The 21853-nt window shown below is 44.8% G+C and overlaps 1 protein-coding gene and 1 non-coding gene across 5 annotated transcripts in view; one reads left to right on the top strand and one right to left on the bottom strand.

Moving 5' to 3' along the window:
* Positions 1-21853, bottom strand: part of DIP2C (disco interacting protein 2 homolog C) — a 360331-nt gene that overhangs the window by 195608 nt on the left and 142870 nt on the right. The gene's annotated exons all lie outside the window — the stretch shown is intronic.
* On the top strand, positions 13034-13137 carry LOC132504481 (U6 spliceosomal RNA). Its single transcript, XR_009534906.1, has one exon. It is a non-coding gene; the product is annotated as a U6 spliceosomal RNA (small nuclear RNA).

The following is a 21853-nucleotide window of genomic DNA, read 5'->3' as shown; positions in this document are numbered from 1 at the left end:
CTTACTCAGAAGCCCACTCTCCTCCTTGTGCCCACCCGTGGGGTCTCACTGGCCCCACTGGGAGCCCCGCAGTCCCAGGATGCCACGTCACACCAGGTGAGCGCATCACAGGTAAACAAGGTCTAGGTTCTGTGCACTAGCTTCCTGGCTTCAGGCAACCACGTTCCCCTTTCACACTGTAAACTCCTCATCAGTAAGAACATCCTCCATTCCATCATCACTGGATAGGGCACAAAGCGAATACATCCACCACTTGGAGCCTCAAGCCGTGAGGACCACCCCGCTGGAGATTCCATGTGTAGGGGGCAGAGGAAGGGCCCCTTTCAAAAATCGGACAGCTCTTTTGTTTAGAGGCAGAACCAAGGCAAAAATTGCTTTTTTTGAGCAGGAACAAGGTCCTTTTAACACAAGATTTACAGAGCATTTATGTAAATTACATGTCACAGGAACATGCATGGACCAAACGCAGGAAAACATCAACCCATCGCATCAGCTGGATGAACCCCAATGAGCCCCTTCTCTTGTGAAGAAATATTTAAGTACACACACACTCACATTTTCTCCACAGTTAAATTTAAAAAACCATTTCTGGCACAATGAGCTTAAGTGCTTAAGTGGAAGTAAATGAAAAAAAAAACAGAAAAGCCCAACCCTGTGATTCCTTCCCCATCCCCACAAACTGTTAATAGATTTTGAATATTGGTCTGTGTGGGAAGACTTCTGTTTTTTCAAGTAAAAGAATCACTGAAGAAAAATATAAAAGATGCTAAAGTGTATCTTGCGGATTTAAAAAAAATTACCGGGCAAGGAGAAAGTACACACACTTTATCTCCTCCAGCAGTTTCTGGTTGTTCCACCGTAGCAGCTACTTTTCTTTTTACCAACTTCAGAATGAATCCTCACCGATGGTAAGGAGGAAGGGAAGAACCTTCATCTCAACTTGTAACACCCGTTTGGTGCTGCAATTAGCTGACCACTCTGTCTTCTGCCAAAAGCTTATCCTCTACAAACGTACATGTGATCCAGTAAAGATCAATCCCACGATGCACGTCAGTTACATAGATCTAGACAAACCTGATTTGTGGAAGCCGGATGCTCAACTGTCTAAAGAGCACAATGGTAAGACAGACGCTTCACTGTGACAGTCCCCCAGGACACGGGCTACAGAATACAGGGAACATGGAGGGAGGCAGAAGTGAAATTTCTTGAGGCAACTATCATACATTGGTAGGTGGAATCTCAAAACATAAGTGCCACAAAATTAGTTATTTTGGAATAGGCTGGGATAGGGAAGATATCTGTGAAGAGTTTTAAAAACACTTCAGTTTTTGCAACATTCCGCTATGCAGTTGACCTATTTCCTAGCAATCTTCTCTGTGGCAACAACAATCTTGTCCCCATTTCTCTTCTGGCCTGTGATCACTTCTTGCTTCACTAAGGGCAAAGAAAGGAATAAGAGATCTACAAAGTGTTGAGTCCAAGAAAGCATTCTTGGTCTGAACATAAGATAACCAACTGAAGGAAAGTGCTTGGAGCATTTCCCCTGAACCTTGCTGGCTGTGCACAGGCGACTCTGGGGGAACATGATGTCTCTTGACAGCCAGCCACCTGGGCTACACAAGCCTCGTGTGCTTCTCTCTCCCAGTCCACCAGGACTCAGGATGGGGCCAGGCTCAGCATCTGCCGCACATGAGCAGTCCAGACACTGTCATCCTTGCTTCTGCTGGTCCCCAGGCAGCTTTCTTTAGTGGGCTTGTTAGGAATGCACTTTCTGTCCATCAGTGACTGTTTGACTTACATTTCATTTACCTGAAATTCAATTTCTACCCATTTCTTCTCAGCTAAATAAAACTCTTCAAGGAGGAAATCTGCTCACCTTCCCCTGTATCTTCCCTTGACTATTTAATCTTCCATCAGCATACACAGCACCTCAGTGCCAACTCACACTCTACCCCAGGGACAGCCGAGGCCCAAAAAAACTTCCACTGTGCCACTGAGTTAAGGAACCTATGAGAATATGTTGAATCCTACTGGCTAATAATTAATAAAAAATTTCAAAACTCTGTAAATGCTTACGTATAAGTTTCTCTGTACTGTATGATTTATTTGCAAACTGACATTTCTTACCAACGTTACTCTAGTTTACAAAGAACTGTTGACCGTATGAAGAATGACTTCCTGTTTTTGTGGAAGGAACCAATTCTGAAAAACTTAGTCTAGATAATTTTCTCCCCTAAGCAGGCAGACCCTCCTCAACATTCTTGATTGCTTTGAATGGACTGAGAATAGCTTGTTCAGTGGAAACGACACCACCTGATCCCCTCGATGCCAAGACTGGTGGATGTGCACCTGCAGACTGGTTGCCAGCACTGGCCCCAGGAACCAAGGCAGTCACATCTATCATCTGTGAACTGTTGGGCTTTTCCAAAGGACACCTGGGACTTCTAGTCGTCATTCATCAAACTGTTCATGTTACCCTACAGAATCGACACACTAATCCCTGGAACTTCATAATGACCCAAGTGCTAGCTTAGGGACCCAAGACCACCATGGTTGGAGGGGGGTGGATGGACCCCAACTCTAAGCTGGTCAGCTCCTGCTCAGAAAGGTTCCTGGGCCAGCTCAGAGAGTAAGTTTAGACCCAGAAAATAAAACTGGCGACCCCCTCAGCAAGCCCAGACCACCTATAAATGTTTACAGGGATTTGGGCCAGGTCAGGTCCTCTGCGCAAATCCATACACTAGGAGCACCCTGGTAGACGTACTCACTTCCCTCAAAAACCACCCCTGCCCCAGGTCAGCCAGCGGTCAGGGTCAGAGGTAGGCTCACATGCTGCTCCCTGCAGCTGTCCTGCCTTTCCCACCAGCAGGGCCCCGAGCAGCTTCAGGAAGCCCAAGATGCTGGCCAGGAGACCGCCTGTCACAGGCACGGTGATGTAAGCCTCGTTTTCCTCTTTGAAATGAGGGGCCACCACAGCCCTCTGTTTCTTCTCTCAGACGGGATAGAACACAGTATCAAAGGGGCACTCTGACCTGGAAATCCAGGATCTGAAGAGCACACTGCTACTGTCCAAGACTGAATCACCTCTGAAATGGTACAAAATACAGCTTTCACTTGGCCCTTATTAAATAAGCTTCATACTCATTCCTACTCAAAATTCCCAAACACCATGGAAGTGACCCTGACTTTTATTTTCCCATTCATTCATCCAAGAGATCCTACTATGTGCCAGAAACAGACACAACCCCTATCACTAAACAACTGCTGAATGAAAGATTAAATAACAGTTACATTCTCACTTTTAAACCATGTTTAACAATGTACATAAAGTGGTGCCTAAATTAATGAGTCCAGTGACTTTCTTAAACAAACTGCCCAATCTGGGCAAGTAATGGGAATAAAATGGAGACAAAGATTTTATTAGAAAGATAAAAATGACTGAATATTATCTCCCTCTTATAGTTTTGCAAGATGCAGAATATTCTAGGATTTTTATATCATTTTATCTTCAAATTATACATATATAAATATATATAACATATATAAATATTATATAATTATATGTATAAATATATATATTTAAATATTTATACACATAAACTTAAAAATCCTGCTTTCTAAAATAATGGCTCTGTCCTGAAAAGGCCTGCAGTTGAAGGATTTGGGCGGTGGGGGGCAGGAGGGCAAAAAACATACTAGAAGACGTGTAGTAGGCTAGTTATTTTGAGTAAGTTTGTATAATGGTTACTTCTTTTTGTGAGACCAATGAGCTACAGGAATTCTCCCAGCAAACACTGAGGCTTCCTGTGCACAAAATCACTTTCAAGGTCAAAATTACCCTGAACTACTGGGAATAAAACATCTGGACAATCTTGGCATATAATGTGTGTGATAAAGTTTTGATGAGTCCACTACCTAATATTAAATAAGAATAACCATGACAGTACAAACTCCTAACTTATGGAAACATTATGCTTTCTAAACATTTTGCCTTCTAAACATTTTGCCCAACTTTGATCACGCGGCAATTATTAATAATACATCTATTCAAAAGGTAAATAATGAAGCATAATGTATACAATCCTCTACCCACTGATGTGTCATTAGAAGTGGAAGGCTCTGTAAACAAAGATCTGTGCTTTAGTTTTGGAACCCACAATCTCTGCTGGATTTTCGAGTACGTGTGTATTTACAGGTAATCTTTACAAAGTATGCATATTCCAAAATACGCTCCATACAATCACAGGATAAGAAAAAAAACCCTCTTCCATTTGAAATAAGAAAAAATAATGAGTAATCAAAGCTTAAATCAACATGCAAAGACAATGTGAAAATGTGCTCATGTTGCAAACTAACTTGGATAGCAAAGCAATTCAGACAAGCCAAGGACCAGGGTAGAAAAGCACAGGTGAAAATGAAATGACACTTAACTCAGTGTGCAAGCCCAGTGGTTAAGGATGTACAACACTGTTCACTCATCTGCAGTAACTCTTCCATGCCTACACTGTTTGGAGTCCTTGGCACTTAAACTCAAATTTCCACCCACTTTGAGACTGTTGTCTGTCCTGCCTACCTGGTAAGGAGCAGGGACATTCCTGACCATTATTCCTGGGCTTCCCATAGGCCCTGCAGTCAGGGTACAGTCAGCCACTTAACACATCCACTGAAGTGTTGGACACATCAGGGTAACCCAGTGACTGCTTTTTTACCCCAGTGCTTTCTCACCAACTGCTCTTAATGGGTCCTTTTACATTTTCTGTTCGTAAATGTTTACCTTCCTAAGGCGTGTGGTATTGAAAATTTTTAAATGCAGCCCACAAATATATGTGGTTTTGGTTTGTTTCTGTTTTTGTTTTTGTCCTAGAGGCATATTATTAAGGTAAACCAAATTCACAAAGATTATAAGGGTTTCCTGAAAACTGACTCCTAATTTTGAGGGAAAAAATGGCTCTCTACTATTAATACTGATATAGAAGAGTGTTGATGTCTTCTTCGTTTATAGAAAGGGAGAAAATCACTGAATATTTATACATACATGAGCACACATATCTGCAGTTGTATCCAAACAACTTAAGATATGTGTTCTTACAAATGTAGGTCAAAACTAGTAAACAAAGTGTATGTCAAAAGCACGTGACTTTTAAGAGTCCTACACTTTCTAAATACATGTATCCAATATTGGGTATTTTCCTTCAGGGGCACTATACCTAATTTAACATTCCTTTTTTTGTTTTGTTTTTTTTTGCGGTACGTGGGCCTCTTACTGTTGTGGCCTCTCCCATTGTGGAGCACAGGCTCCGGACGTGCAGGCTCAGTGGCCATGGCTCATGGGCTCAGCCGCTCCGCAGCATGTGGGATCTTCCTGGACCGAGACACGAACCCGTGTCCCCTGCATCAGCAGGCGGACTCTCAACCACTGCGCCACCAGGGAAGCCCTAACATTCCATTTTTAGTCACTGGTTTTAGAATCCGTGATTAGTTTCAGGCAAAAGAAATATATTTAACTTATACTACTGAATTAATGGCTTCTAGAAAAAAAGCCACCGAATTTATAATGCCTTCTAGGAGAAAATGGTTAAACTTTGCAAGCTAAATTTGCTGGACCTCACATAAACTAAAAGGTTTGTTTTTTAAAGTTATTTCTGTTGTGTGTTTGTGTATGTTTCCCTTGAGAATGGAAATCGCCACTTAATTTTACTCAAAAGCAACAGACACCTGTGCAGGGTTTGAACCAAAGGTTACTCTTCAGTGTGGCCCGTAATCCTCACCCTTCACTGTGCCTGACACACCTTCCAAGTGGAAGTCATTAACTATAACCAAGAGGGAATGAGCAGAAAGATGACACCATCCCCAGTGTTCAGCATTCATGCAAGTATTTACACTAGTAAAATATTCACCACAGGAAAACAAAACCCACCCACGTTCACTCATGGTGGCTGGCAGATTCATTTTCATGACAGTTTTAAGTATTTCATTAAGTAAAAGGAACTAACTGGAACCTTCAAGAAAAACAAACTTTTATGCAAAGAGACAGGCATTTGCAAACACTAATGGTGAAGACAGGACTTCACACCCCGGCTACCCATTGTGGAGGCTACAGGATGCAGACGATCCCTGCTCACACAGTTGAGTGTCTGAAAAGCTTCCAAACTCAACGATGTAAAGACTCTGATGCCAGCTGAACTTAAACCATGAATTTCCAATCAGAAAACAGGAAAATGAACCAGCTCCCAGTGACACTTCCTCTTGTCTGCATATGGGCAGGAACAGCATGAATGTCAGCCACCTCAGAGTGAGAAAAGGTCCCGCTTATCTCACTGGCTCTGAGGGATGTATTCGATCCCACCATGGACACCTGCTCACACTGACGAACTACACCGTTTCCTTACGCTTTATTCTACTCAGACATTCCGACCAGGAGGGAGTGTCCCCTTCACCACTGCTGCGCACGAAATCTGAGTTTCCACTGATGTGCTCGGAGTGTTTAAGCAGCAGACCTGCAGCTCAGTTCAGGAAGCCGAGCTGGTCAAGTGTTTCCCACTTGCTGGCACCCAACGGTCGTGAGAGCATCAGCCCTGTTCTCAGCATCTTTCCATCTCTGTTCACTGAATCTTCACAGCCTGCCTCCGGGGCAGCTGTTGCCAAGAGAGTTCTCAAGCTGGGAGGGCTGAGCTCAGACCACCCAGAGCAGCTATCCTGGTCCTTCCAGACCATGGCTTCTTCCAGGGATAGGCCCCAGGGATTAGCCCAGAGGTGTCTGCTTCCCCCTCATTCTTAAGAGTCCCAGACTCCAACCCTCATGGGCACTGCTGCTGCTTTCTCACCAGCATTTTCTTTCCTTGTCTTCACTGCTCCCAGCCACGCACATTCCAGGCCCTGGTGGCCCAGTGGCTCCCACTCCAGCAGCCTGTGTGTGGTTAGGACTCCCACATATCAAATGCCAACGCTCACGTATATTATCATCTATTCCCCTGGATCTGATAATCAGGAGTCTGAGTATTGGAATTAGGAGACTATGTTTGCTTAGTATTGTGGAAGTGAAAGATAAAAGATTCTAAGTGCCTACAACGACCTCATTTCTGTACCTAAACAAACACAGTGGTGGCAAAAGACAAAAGGGGTTTTTAATGTCTTCTTTCTATACAAAATGAATGCAATTTAATTTCTTCATGTCCGCATTTTCAACATTTCTCACCTGGCAAGCATGCAAATACTAATTTCCAAAGAAATAAGCTGTTCTATAATTTTAACATTTAGCATTATCACTATTAAGCAAGAATTATCCCAAAAGAGACAAGATAATCTTGTTCTCACATTCACAGATTGATAGTTACATAGCTCAATAACAGTTTAATGGAAAGGAAACATTTCATTTTAGGTTTCTGATCTAAAAAAAAATGAACAGAATTCTGGCAAAGAGATAAACATTAATTACGTAACTATGCAAAATGCCTCAGGAAAAGTTAACAAATAATGTAAAACAATTAGTTATTTAAAATGTTATAAATGTAGCTGAGTTTTAATAGTAATTTGTCCATAGTTAAAAGTGTCACAAAAACCTTTTAAAATTTTGATACTGAAAGAATAACTCTTCCAGCTTGCATTTTGTATCCATTCATGGTTAACACTTCGAGTAATTTTTAGCTGATATTTTTAACATATGCATAGTTATTACTCAGTTGAAGTATATCCCTTTCTACTCCAAGACTGATTTTCATACTTATGCTGATTTTTAGTAAGTGAAGGCAGCTTTAAAAGATGTCAAGATATCTAAAAATAAGAATTTAGCCCTCAAAAAAAGCTGTAAGCACCCCTGCAGGGATCGCACAGCAATAGTGTCTCATCTGATTTCAGTATATACATAAAGGTTCACTCCCTTCTTTACACACGATGGCAAACATTCACCATCAACACAAGACGCTCCTGGATCTGCTAATGGTGGACTAAGACAAAACTAATGGCCCCACAGTAGGGTTCAGCTGTAAAAGCTACGACATTAAGAACGTGTTTATGCTCAAAACTAGTTCCTTTGATTTGGGTTGGGGGGATACATTGTAGGGAATCCCTCACCCAGTGGAATAGCTTGTACTCATAAGGTCCACAGGAAACTGGGTGTTTATCCTAAATGCTGGTGGAGCTTCCCACCCACCCCACGCCCTACTCCCCACTGTTACGGAACAACAGTGTGAGAAGGTACCTGAGGGTGACGGTGAGGGGGGGCGTTCCCCAGCCCCACTGGTGATGTCAGGATTCGACCACAAACATAGGAGGGGTTAGAGAAAGTCTTCCAAGTTTAATAACCTTCCTACAGACCCTCTTTCTTTGGAAATCAGTGAATACACATTATTTTGCCCATTTTAGTGACAACCACACAAGGAGGAATTTCTGAACATCGGACTATTTCCTGTGTGTGAAAGTGCCAGCTGAATCACTCAGTGGCTGTCCCTTGTCCCTACTTAGAATCGGCGCACATTACTAGCCATGCTTCGGCTCAAAGTCCTCCCTCTTCAAGGAGCACAGAGTATCAGGTGGAGAGCAGGCTGTCACCCTCACCCCACATCTGTAGATTGGGAAAAGCCAACCCAAGAAATAGGACGCGAATTCTTGGTCACTCTGCTTGTCACATCCTGCCAGATACATCAGCACACCCTGGCTTTCCAGTTAAACAGCAACACAAGCTTATCGATGTACCTGTTCTTTAAAAATCAGAGGCGAATTCAGATTTGAAGTTAATATGAATGATACTATACTAACTCAGTATCTCAAGATAAGAGAAACAGAAGCAGCAGAAGCGAGAGACACACCAGAGAAGGGCAGTTCCTCCAAGAGGCGGCAACTATGGCTTTAGGGGTTTTCTTGGCAACTTATACAAAAAAAAGGTACCCTGGGCCACTGACTACTTGCTGTCGATGGGAAGTACATCCACTGGTGCATGGAAACAACCTTTCCTGGAATGACCCCCAGCAGCGAGCACCATGGGTCCTTGCGTAAGCAGGTGTACGTGTCGTCACCCTATGCGTAATACAGAACCACACTTAACCCCCACATTTCAGAAGTCTGAGGATGACATGGAGTCAGCCTAGACTCACACAAGACCCCCTGAGGGTACTGCAGGGTGACGTGGCATCAAGCCTTTCCTGACAAGCTTGCTTTGCAGGTGATCTGCACTGAGCCCAGAATCCTTCATCCGTCCCGCTCTGCCTGGTGCCCACGCAGGGACACAAGGCTCAACAGGGACCCATCTCCCAGGTCCAAGGCCATCACCAACCTGAAAGAGCTGTCTAGACTCTTTCCAGAGATGGCTGTTGGATGTAACAACTCTCCCGCGCCAGAGCTTTTTCCTCACCTTGTGGGTTTTAAGAAAGGAATGCAGAAATTCAGGTCTGGTGGGACGAACACCTGTGGATGCCTGACTCCATGGAAACATTCTAATGCTGGACTCCGCCGCCCCACCCAGTCCACGTGGCCTCCACGCTGCAGCTTGGCACTAAAGCCCCTTCCCACCCCCATCCCTACGGCTCTTTACTCCACGCACAAGTCCCTACCTTGCCAAGCCCATTCTCTCTCCCTGTAACACCTCCCCCTCCCTCTCTGAGTACTTACTGTATTCATCAAATCTAATCCAAGGCAAATTACATTACCTACCACCAAGGTAAAAATACGCTAATTAAACTAGGCTGCTCCCTTGATTGTAAAGTGCATCCCCATTTCAGAGACGGTAAATGAAAAACAAACAAAAAGAAGAGGGGTTGAGAGGAGTCACAGGATCTGTGGATTTTTTCTCCCCTGAAGCTTCCTCCCACCACACGAACCTGCCCACACTTGTCACACCTGGTCTGAGAGCTCCCTGAGGACAGGGCACTGGCACCTGCTCTCACCACAGCGCCCAAGGACTTGTACAATACAAGTTTCTTGTTGGTGATGATGACAAAAGGAATTCCTCATTATACTCAGATCATGAGAGGAAAAAAACAAGCAGACAAACTGTGAACGACTTCTAATGAATTTTTGAAAGATTAGACTGGACGCCGTTCATCATTTTCCATCAGAGTCGGAACAAAATCAATACTCCAAGCAAACGTGTCAGTAGCAGACAGATGGCCCCTTTCTTTTACAAACACGCCTATGTTACACTGAATTTACCTCAAGGCACCCCTATTTGTGCTGCTATAAAATGTCACTTGTTGATATCAGCAGCAAGCCAGAGGGTCAGGCAACACTTAGGTGCCATCTAAGAGTCAGAGGAAACGTGGGAGCCGCTTCAGTGCAATTCTACTGGAAAGAAATATATTACGTCAGTGAAATCCTACACCTATTCTTCCACTTCCACGTGAAGTTCACACTTCAAACAACACAGAGAGACTGCCAGAGCTTCACTGAGCATGGCTGGCCGGGTGCGTGGGGTTTGAGGGAATTTTACCAATAAAGGAAACATTAATATCCACCTTGCCCTCTAACTTAGGAGAAGCACCGACTCCAGAATCAGGCTCCCCCTCAGAACCATTTGTGGTCTTACAATGGGCTGCAGCACTGGGACAGGCTCGGGGCCCTAACTGAGCAGGAAACGATGGTTCTCCCATCAGCTCCAGCTCCGAGTACCCAAGAACGCTGCCCAGCTGAGTCGTGGAGAAGTGACTAAGGAACTAACACTGTTCTATCCAGGCAGCACTTCCCCCTCGACACTAAAGCCAGTGCAGACTCGTAGCAGCACGGCCCTCTGCTCCTAGACGAGCGTGCGGGTCTGCAGCACTGATTTCACGGCACCTCCTCTGTCCACAAGAGGCTCTGTCCCCTCGAGAACTGAGTTTGGTGGAAAACTAAACCTAAACGTCCAGTAAGTTGGGAATGTAGCAATGGGGCAACTGTCACTGACTCATGGGACAGGGGAGGCAGGAGAGGCCCCCAGAGCTGGTGTGACGAAAGTTCCTGCACAGTGCAATAACAGGTCTCTTCCCCTCGGACAACAATCCCAGCAGCCCATTCCTCATCTCCTCTGACTCTCTAAATAAACAGTTTTACTATTAAGGAGGAAGTGAGAAGGATTGTTTTACATTAACCCACTCCAACCATGTCTAAAGACCACTTCACTATTTAATCCACTTCAACAGTATGGGAATTCCTACGTCAGATCTGCAAGCCTGGGTTCTGCATATGGAACTAGCATGAACTTTTCAAGCTGCCCATCCAGTACCCACTTCCATCTGTTTGCTGACAACAGGCCGATTTTTCTTTGATATCCATCCTCCCCCTGCAGCCCCTGCCATGGTGGTTGGCTCAGGTAGCCCAGGCCTGAGCTAACCAGCGCCTGACGTTCTCCTGGCCATAGGGTCTGGGCCGGTCCTCAGGCTGGCACTCAGCCTCCCCACCGCTGCCCCTGGGTTCTGAGGGGACCCACAGAGGATGATGTTCCAGGACTGCTATTATGCGGTGGCCACAGGGAGCACACTGTGGATAAGGCCGTGCGTGGGAGGCCAACTGGAGCAAGAGCCCAGGCTGGACCGAAGCCAGTAAACAGGCAAAGCATAAGCCTGTCCCACTTCTGAACTTTCCAGGCTCACAAACCCACTCACTCAGTCACCGATTCGTCCAGCGGGGCCTCCATTCCTGCAGGAAGACGTGACAGATAAGCTACTCTGACCACATTCCCACCATAGGTCCCAGAGGAGGTGCCATTTAGGCAGGACGGTGGCACAGCCTCTCTCAGGGCCCAATCCGTCACCTCCATCATCAAAACTGGGCTGAAATCTAACCCTCCCACCAACATGACTCTGAGTTGAGTACAGGGAGGACAGACACGGTCTCTTGCTGTCTGTTAATACTCCTTCCCCGCGTGCATCCAGTTACAAACGCACCATGTGGTTAGAAGTCACGCTCCTGCTTCTGACGCTGCAGAGGGAAGGGGTCGATGCTGACCCCAGGGAAACCGACATACAGATGTGCAAATGCTGAGGGTGACAAGGTACTTTAAACAGCTGCTTCTTCCACAAAAACCTTGATCTAGTCTTGGCGATAACAGAGAAAACATGAAGCTTAACTCAGAGAAAAACGATGCTTTTCCCCACAATACAAGCTCATGAATAACCAAGGACATGCTCACTGCTTCCTGGTACAGTTCACTTTACTTACACCCTGAAAAATATCTGAATTAATGAATAGTACTAAAACAAAAAAGTCATGCAACAAAATTTAAAAGGCTGTGTCAAATTTCAGTAGATCCAAAGATTCTGAACCAAGATTGCTAATTAATAAGCTAAGATAGTGGACAGTTTTTATATAGATCAGGGAGCATCACTAACTGGGGTGATGCTGGAAATTCCACTGTGAAATTTAAAACATGGACATACTGAAAAAATGATCAGAAGTAAAGTGAAACATCAAATGTAATTTTTAAGTAATGGTAATACAGAGCTTAAACCAGCCATACTGTGCATTATATGCTTTAAAGACGTGTATGTATATGCAGAGACTTATTAGAGATTAATTTAGGATGGGGAAGAAAAAAGAAAGTCAGAAATGAATTTAAATGACTTCGGCATTACACAAAAAATGTATTTCCATATCCACAGCGGCTTTCTGAGTAAGAACGCTTACATAAAGATGCATATCCCAACTATAAACAATTTGGGTATCTACGGGAAGAGACAGCGACTCTCTCCGGGAAATACATGAATTCTTTCAACCTGACTGGACTCTGAGGCCCATGGGTCTTCCTGACGTCCATCACATCATTTTCTCTGCTCTCCACCACTTGGCCCTGCACATTTCCTGGCGCCCTCCCTCTATGCTCAAAGCCTGGGGCTAACAACACCCCAAAACTCTGTTATCTTTCTGTTCTGCTGCCATCAACTATTAGCCACAGAACTTTCACTTCCGTGCAAATAAGTAGAAAACTGGAAAATTACAAAACCTTTTAGCTTTTTAATATTTTGCCTTTTCAGATAATACAGATGATCTGAAAACATAACAGATCTTAAGCACTGACAGTACTTCCAAGGTTTGTTAATATACTGCCTACATCTGTGTATTAAAGTGAATGCTCACTTCGGCAGCGTATATACTAAAATTGGAACGATACAGAGAAGATTAGCATGGCCCCTCAAGGATGACACTCAAATTCGTGAAGCATTCCATATTTTTAAAGACAAACACCATATAATATCACTTACATGTGGAATCTAAATATGGCACAAATGAACCTATGTACAAAACAGAAACAGACTCACAGACATAGAGAACAGACTTGCGGTTGCTAAGGGTGAGGGGGAGAGGGATGGACTGGGAGTTTGAGGTTGGTAGATGCAAACTATTACATCTAGAATGAATAAACAACAAGGTCCTACTGTATAGCACAGGAAACTATCTTCAGCATCCTGTGATAAGCCATAATGGAGAAGAATATAAAAAAAGAATGTGTATAACTGAGTCACTTTGCTGTACAGCAGAGATTGGCACAGCATTGTAAATCAACTATACATCGATAAAATAAATAAATAAAACTAAAAACAAAATGTGTTGTCTGATATATGTCATTTAATCAATAAATATCCATAGGGCATAAACTGTTGGCTACATTTAGTTGTGATAACGTTTTAAGTGAAAAGCTTTAAATTCAGTGAATTTAGATATCCCTCAAAATTTAATCCTTCTGACACCTGTTAATTGAGAATGCTACACCTGAATATTACAAAATCAAGAAAAGTGTTTAAATCGTGGAGCTCTAAATATATCCACACATGCACTGTGATATACTAATACATAAACGTTCGAACTTTAGCATTTTCACCAATTTTTGAGCCCAAATTCCTTGATTTTCACAACTACAGGTGAATAAACATCGACGTAAGTGTAAAGTTCAAGCACTGGCTCTTTAAAGCCACTGAGTCTGACTCCAGGCAGCGCAAAATGAGGTTTACTTACCTACAGACAAACCTAATTAGTGTACCATTGGTGACACTGCATTCATGAGTCCCACAATCTCACATTTAAGCAAAGACGCTGAACATGAGGATTCTTTATCGTGATTCTGCTTTCGGGGGAAGACTGTACCTAACAGCCTTTGGTTTCTGACTCTCTATGTCAAAGACAGCTCTGTGAAGCAGCTGTGCTGCTTCTGGTGCCAAAGAATGGATCAGCTCATTAAACTAAAGAAAAACAGGTTAAAAACATAACCCTGCAAACCCTGAGCAAAACCATCCCAGGTCTAATTCCATCTGTGCCACTCTGACTGCATTCCTGGTCACAATGCTGGAGTCACTACCCGTAAGATGAGAAGTCAGAGCAAGGTGATCTCTGCATCCTGCCAGTTCTGGAGTTAATCACTGATTCTGTGATTAACTTCTCAGTGAATTAGCTAATGTCACAGTTACGTTTTGAGTAATTTGGCTATATGTATATTAACAGGGAAATCCTGGACACACAACACCACAGGCCACTTCCCTCACACAGCCTTTACTATTATCTTTTTTTCTTTTAAATTAGCTTTATTTTTAGAGAGTTTTAGGTTCACAGGAAAATTGAGAGGAAGGGACAGAGATTCCCCATGTATCCCCTGCCCCCATACATGCACAGCCTGCCCCACCATCAACTTCCTCCACTATCAAGATCCCCCACCAGATGGGACATTTGTTAGAACTGGTGAACTTACAGGGACACATCATCATCACCCAGAGTCCACAGTTGACATTAGGGTTCACTCTTGGTCTTGGACATTCTGTGCATCTAGGGTTCCTCCATGTCTCTTCATGGCTTGATAGCTCTTTTTTTGGCTGAATAATATTCTACTGTCTGGATGGACCACAGTTTATTCACCTACTGAAGGACAAAACTTCCGAGTTTTGAAAGTTATGACTAAAGCTGCTGTGAGCATCCGTGTGCAAGGTTTTTTTGTGGACATAAGTTTTCAACTCCTTTGGGTAAACACCAAGGAACGTGATTGCTGGATCACATGGTAAGAGTACGTTTAGTTTTGTTAGAAACCACCAAACTGTCTTCCAAACTGGCTGTACCATTTTGCATTCCTACCAGCAGTGACTGAGAGTTCTGGTTGCTCCACACCCTTACCAGCATTTGGTGTTGTCAGTGTTCCAGATTTTGGCCATGCTAATAGGTGTGTAGTGATATCTCATTGATTTAATTTGCATTTTCCTGATGACACACGATGTGGAGCATCTTTACATAAGCATATTTGCCATCTGTATCTTCTCTGGTGAGGTGTCTTTTCAGATCTCCTGTCCATTTTTTATTTGGATTGTTTGTTTTCTTATTGAGTTTAAAGAGTTCATTGTGTATTGTGGGTAACAGTCCTTTATCAGACGTCTTTTGCAAATATTCTCTCCCATCTGTAGTTTGCCGTCTCCTTCCCTTGATGCTATGTATTTAATTACACAGAATATGGACTTCCCAGTTCATCTCAGTTTTCACCACTTCCTACTGTTGTTGACCTCACTCCCTCCCCAGGCCTCTTCTGACCTTGCTTCTTTAGTTTTCTTGATTTTCAACATGCAACGAAGTTCTACTGAAGGGAACAAAAGGCAGAAGGGCTTGCAGCCTCGGGGCAGGAGGCACACATCACAATGGGAAACCCCTCAAATCACACGCCAAGCAAAGTACCTCCCAAAGCCTGAGCAAGGAGCAGGAGCCCATGTCCCAGGCTGGGAGCTCCCTGCTGTATCAGCCAAGCAAGTAACCTGAAACTCAAAACCCCACCAAATGGGGCAAAACCTTTCACTGCCGAAGGCTTTTAATGAATAAACTAAAGGTCGGGCTTCCCTGGTTGCGCAGTGGTTAAGAATCCACCTGCCAATGCAGGGGACATGGGTTCGAGCCCTGGTCCGGGAAGATCCCACACGCCGCGGAGCAACTAAGCCCATGAGCCTCAACTACTGAGCCTGCGCTCCAGATCCCGCGAGCCACAACTCCTGAAGCCCATGTGCCTAGAGCCCGTGCTCTGCAACAAGAGAAGCCACCACAGTGAGAAGCCCACGCACCGCAACGAAGAGTAGCCCCCGTTCACCACAACTAGAGAAAGCCTGTGCCCAGCAACAAAGACCCAATGCAGCCATAAATAAATAAATAAATAAATAAATAAACAAACAAAATACGCTTTAAAAAAAAGAAACTAAAGGGCAATGCCTTGAATGAGAAAACAGTAATTGCTTCAGATTGCTTGCATGGTTGCAGTGTTTTTTTGTACCTTATGTAAGGAACCTGAGAGCACACACCACGACTTCTGAGTCTGGACCTAAAAATTCCAGCTCAAGAGAGCCTAACAATTTCAGGAATCTGAGGAGTAGGGCCAACGGGATCCTGCAGGAGCTGAGGACAAGCGCTGACCATGTGGTCAGTGTCAGTCAGCTAGGGTGTGGCCTGGGGCTGGCCACGTCTCCTCTCCTCTGCTCTCCTGGGTCTCACCCAGCGGTGCGACACCCCCACCCCCAGCCCCAGGACTCAATTTCCATGCTGAGACTCCTGAAGGAGGAGCCTTTACTACCCCAGGGAGGCTGGAGCACAGATCCTCCTGGGACCCATTTGGTGCTATACTGAGCAACCGAGTGTTTCCAGAAGTGGCTATAGACAAACTTCAGTTTCCAAAAACTGAAATGTGCTGTGTAAAACCAAGAATGTGGAAGGAGATAAGTCAAGACAGTCCCTGCTCAAATTTTAAAGAATAGTTGCAAAGTCAAGTATGAGGAGATAGGAAACTCTTTTAATTACCCTCATGGTCATAACTAAAATCACTGTAATAGACATATCTCTAATCAGAAGTATAAATTTTTAAAAATCCATAACATAGGAAATAAACCATAAACAAGTAAGCTTTCAAATCTGACAGTCACACTAATCTCACTGACAAAAGAGGTTTCTGAAGCAGATTATTAATTATCCTCCAATTCTATATGGATATTAAAATTATTAAGTCCTGGCAATCAAGGTTCTCTGAACTGTCAGCATTTATTTTTAAAATAAAGGACACACTGTCACTCTGAATTTCTATTTTAAATGATCACTTTTACTTAGAAACTGTACAACTTGCTAACCTGACATCCAGCATTACTAGAAGCTAATTAATTCAAGCACTAGTGAGTTTATTTATTTTAATGGAAACGCTGATTAGGAAAAAACTGCTTTGGGGACCTTCAACGTTTTAAAGCATAGTATTGTCTATCTCCCTCTCCTCAGGAGTAAGGAGGGTCGTGTACAGATGTGTTCAAAGCAATCTGGATGGTGTACACATAGAGCTTAAGACAGAGTCGCACTTCCAAAGTCAGAAAGTCAAGGGTGAATCCAGGATATTGTGAATAAGGTCACTCTGCACTAATGTATATTGAAAATATTTCATATATCTGTAATTTGGATGGAATATCCTCATGAAAGACAACCAAGTCTAAACTACAGAAAAGCATTTTTAATGAGCCACGGTCCTTAAAACCAGAGTAATATTTCAGTGACAAATCAATTCATATCAAATTTAAAACACCCATTTGAACGAGTTTTGTCATATTTTCCTATTACATTTCAGAATTTCTAAAGCTCCTAAAGTCTCAGATTGAAGTAGAGTCTGACTTCGACAATCTCCACATCACAAACGTGTATCAAAAGCGATTGAGAATGCGCTTTTTGATGGAAACCTTTACAAAAGGAGACAAAATACCTTGAGGAATACAAAGGCTGATTCAACCTACAACAGAATGAAGACAAGCGCATTCTGGTGGACTATGGTTGAGCTACTAATCACTGAACAAACAGGAAGAGGAATACAAACAGGGAGAAGTCTTTCCAAATAAAAGAAGATGAGGGCTTCCCTGGTGGCGCAGTGGTTGAGAGTCCGCCTGCCGATGCAGGGGACGCGGGTTCGTGTCCCGGTCCGGGAAGATCCCACATGCCCCAGAGCGGCTAGGCCCGTGAGCCATGGCCACTGAGCCTGCGCGTCCGGAGCCTGTGCTCTGCAACGGGAGAGGCCACAACAGTGAGAGGCCCGTGTACCGCAAAAAAAAAAAAAAAAAAGAAGAAGATGATGAGCTGAGCTGACAGAAGGAGACTGACCATTGTGAAGGGGACCATGGCTGCTTATGAGCCTTCAGAATCGTCTTCACCTGTAAATGAGAATGGACACCTATCCTGCCTACCTACAAGCGGTAAATAACAGCAGGATAGACAGTGATAATGCTTTGTAAGTAAAAAAAAAAAAAAAAAAAAAAAGAAGGAACGTTTAGCACCTACTACAAGCTGAGCTGTTTACATATTTAATCCTCACAACTACCTGATGTCAGGCATTTAGATGAGGGATCCAGGCTCAAGGTTGACATGACTTGTCTGGACAAACCCACACCCTGACCCGTCAGGGCTGGGTCCAGGAATGTGCATTTCCAAGAAGCTGCGGGTGAGCTGCTGTCGGGGCACAGCTGCACTCACATCACCTGCTGTGGCCAGGGGGAGAACACCCCTGCTCCACACCCTCGTTTCTGAGGCCTGGGCTCTGATTCTCCTCACCTGCCACCGCTAACTGTCTTCACTGAACTTACAAACAGAAGGAAAGGAGAAGGACAGAGAGCAGACTGCAGAGCGTATAAAAGTCTGCAAGAGAAAGACTTCACCTGAACTAGAATCAAATGGGGTTTGAGTCATCGAGTACAGAGAAAACACAGGAGAACACACTGTGCACCAGTCTTCTTTTAGGAAAGGAGGTGAACCAGCAGCCCCGAGCCGTCGCATCAACCCTAAGCAGTCTCGTTTCTACTTGGAAAGCAGGTTGCAGGGATGCAGGCACCGTGCAACTGTTTTTATGCTACATACGTAATCCTGGTGTTTATACTTACACCGCCGTGAAGTGACTGTGTTTCCTTCCTTCAACTGTGCCTCCGCGCAATGCCCAGGACCAACACGTGACAGCTGGAGTCTAATATCTGTACTCGTCCATCATAGTCCCACCCTACCCACTAAAAAATTAAAAAGCCATGGGGTTTAATTCAAAATCAATTTTAATAAAATTAGGTTTACAACATTTTTAGAGATGAAAATATCTGTAGTTATGGCATAAGGACAGAGTAGAAATCCTGGTTTCCAGGGGTCAGAGGGAAGGAGGAATGGGGAGTCAGTGTTTAATGGACAGAGTTTCAATTTTACAAGATGAAATGAGTTAAGGGGATGGATAGTAGTGTTCGTTGCACAACAATGTGAATGTTTTTAATACCAGTGAACTCGACACTTAAAAATCGTTAAGACAGTAAATTTTAGGTTATATATGTTTCACCACAATAAAAGGGGGGGGGAATCCATTGTTCACATTAATTTTCTTTCCACTGTGGATTATATTGGGGGTTCAGGTGACACTCGGCTTTTTGCTGGGGATACACACTGTGCATTTACTGCACACCATCTGAGCTGGGAGGTGGATACTGGTAACACGTCACGGGGCCCCCTGCGGGGTGCAGGCTAGCTCTCTGCCAGTCCCCGTTCCACATACCCAGCTTACACCCAGCCTCAGCCCCATAGAGTCCCCTCCTGTCCATGAGCACATGCATCGACCCCGCTCCCAGCTCACAGACCCAGAGAGGTAAGGTGACGTGGACATCTCAGGAGCTCGGTAAGCCCCACTATACTGACACTGTCCCACTCAGGGCAGCTGGGAAACGACTTCACTGCTGGTTTGGATCCCCTCACACACAGGCTGTGCTCAGCTGGCTGCACACCCTCCTGTTCAAATGAACAGAAAACCTACTTAAAACTCTGGAAACAGGAGTGAAAACACCGCGACAGCTACTGGGGTGCAAACTTTCATACACGTCACACACACCTTCGCAAAGACTGGGAGGGAATGAGATGCATGGCCCTCAAATCTGCCAGTCAGACTGGGTCCTAAGCTCCATGGGAGCCAGACCCACCAATTCAACCCACAAATGTGTATTTCTACAGGCTAGGAGCTCTTCTCCACTCATGCCGCTGCCTGTTCACAGGCGGCCTGACTCCCCGCTCTCAACGGCACACCCCGGGTCTGCTGAGCATTCACGGAGCAGGTGTCTACACGTAATGCTGCTTCATTAAAACTCCTCATCTGTTTACTTTGGGTTCCAATTACAGCACCTGAGAAAGCTTTTATCCTAGGAGATGGGGCAGTCATTAGGGGAGAAGATGAAGCCCCGCTAGAACCTAGTATCTCCACAAGTCGAGTCACTGCGAAGAGATCAGCATCCTTGTCCTTCGTGTGGCTCCTGGTTTGCTTTATTTTTGTTGTTTGTCTTTAAAAGACACCAAAGCTGTTTCTCAACACCAAAGGCCTATTCTATTGTATTTTACACTCATGCTTAGGTACAAAGTAGCCGACTACCTACTCCAGAAGGGAGATTCCAGGAAAAGAGACAGGAGGAAGACAAGCACTGATGAAAAGGGGACATGTGGATGGTGGGAGGAGCACCAGAGGCCACAACTGGATGCTTCAGTTATTTCTTCATTAACTAGTCATGAAGCCTCAGGCAGGGCACTTTACCTCTTAAGTTATATCCTTCAGGGGTTTTATGGCTATTATTTTAAGTGGATAAGTTCTCCTTCCTGGGGAGAGAAAAATCAGCTACAGTTTTGTGCTAACCAAAAACTTCTTCATTACCAGTGCAAGGCCGGCAGGTTGGGCTGCACTAACCAGTTAGTCTTCCAAGACAAGAATTACACTTTAGAAGTGCCACACTCTACAAACACTGCCACTTGACAGGTTCTCACCTTGAGGAGCCCCTGTGGCCAAGGCCAGGCCAAGCAATGCCTGACGTGCTAATGTGGGTGGCATTTTATGCCATGGTGAAACTGCTCCCGCAATTAGAAAGGAAGTGTCACAGAGGCCTAAAAGGCGTTAGATATCAAGTGTAGCGTGAGGAGGACTGATTACATTCCTCAGTTATTTGCTACTCAATTCAAAATAGCTTTCTGGGGGACCTTCAAGATGGCGGAGGAGTATGACGTGGAGATCACCTTCCTCCCCACAAATACATAAAAAATACATCTACATGTGGAACAACTCCTACAGAACACCTACTGAACACTGGCAGAAGACCTCAGACCTCCCAAAAGGCAAAAAACTCCCCACGTACCTGGGTTGGGCAAAAGAAAAAAGAAAAAACAGAGACAAAAGAATAGGGACAGGACCTGCAACAGTGGGAGGGAGCTATGAAGGAGGAAAGGTTTCCACATATTAGGAAGCCCCTTCATGGGCGGAGACTGTGGGTGGCGGAGGTGGGGAGCTTCTGAGCCACGGAGGAGAGCGCAGCCACAGGGGTGCAGAGGGCAAAGCGGAGAGATGCCCGCACAGAGGATCAGTGCCGACCAACACTCACCAGCCCGAGAGGCTTGTCTGTTCAGCCGCCAGGGCAGGTGGGGGCTGGGAGCTGAGGCTCTGGCTTTGGAGGTCAGACCCCAGGGAGAGGACTGGGGTTGACTGCGTGAACACAGCCTGAAGGGACTAGTGCACCACAGCTAGCAGGGAAGGAGTCCGGGAAAAAGTCTGGACCTGCCTAAGAGGCAAGACACCATTGTTTCGGGGTGCGCGAGGAGAGGAGATTCCTTCCTCATCTGCCCACAGAAAGCAGAGCACCACCTAAACAAGCTTCAGAGATGGGCGCGAGCCAAGGCTATCAGCTCGGACATCAGAGACGGGAATGAAACGCTAACGCTGCTGCTGCAGCCACCAAGAATCTGAAGTGCAAACACAGCTCACTATCCACACTCCCCCTGCGGAGCCTGTGCAGCCCACCACTGCCAGGGTCCCGTGATCCAGGGACGACTACCCCAGGAGAACACACGGCACGCCTCAGGCTGTTGCAACGCCATGCTGGCCTCTGCCGCCGCAGGCTCCCCCCGCATTCCAATTATA

The sequence above is a fragment of the Lagenorhynchus albirostris genome, chromosome 1 (genome assembly GCF_949774975.1).
Source record: "Lagenorhynchus albirostris chromosome 1, mLagAlb1.1, whole genome shotgun sequence".
Classification (NCBI taxonomy): domain Eukaryota; kingdom Metazoa; phylum Chordata; class Mammalia; order Artiodactyla; family Delphinidae; genus Lagenorhynchus; species Lagenorhynchus albirostris.
The sequence above is the reverse complement of the archived record's forward strand: the minus strand, read 5'-3'. Positions and strand labels throughout refer to the sequence as shown.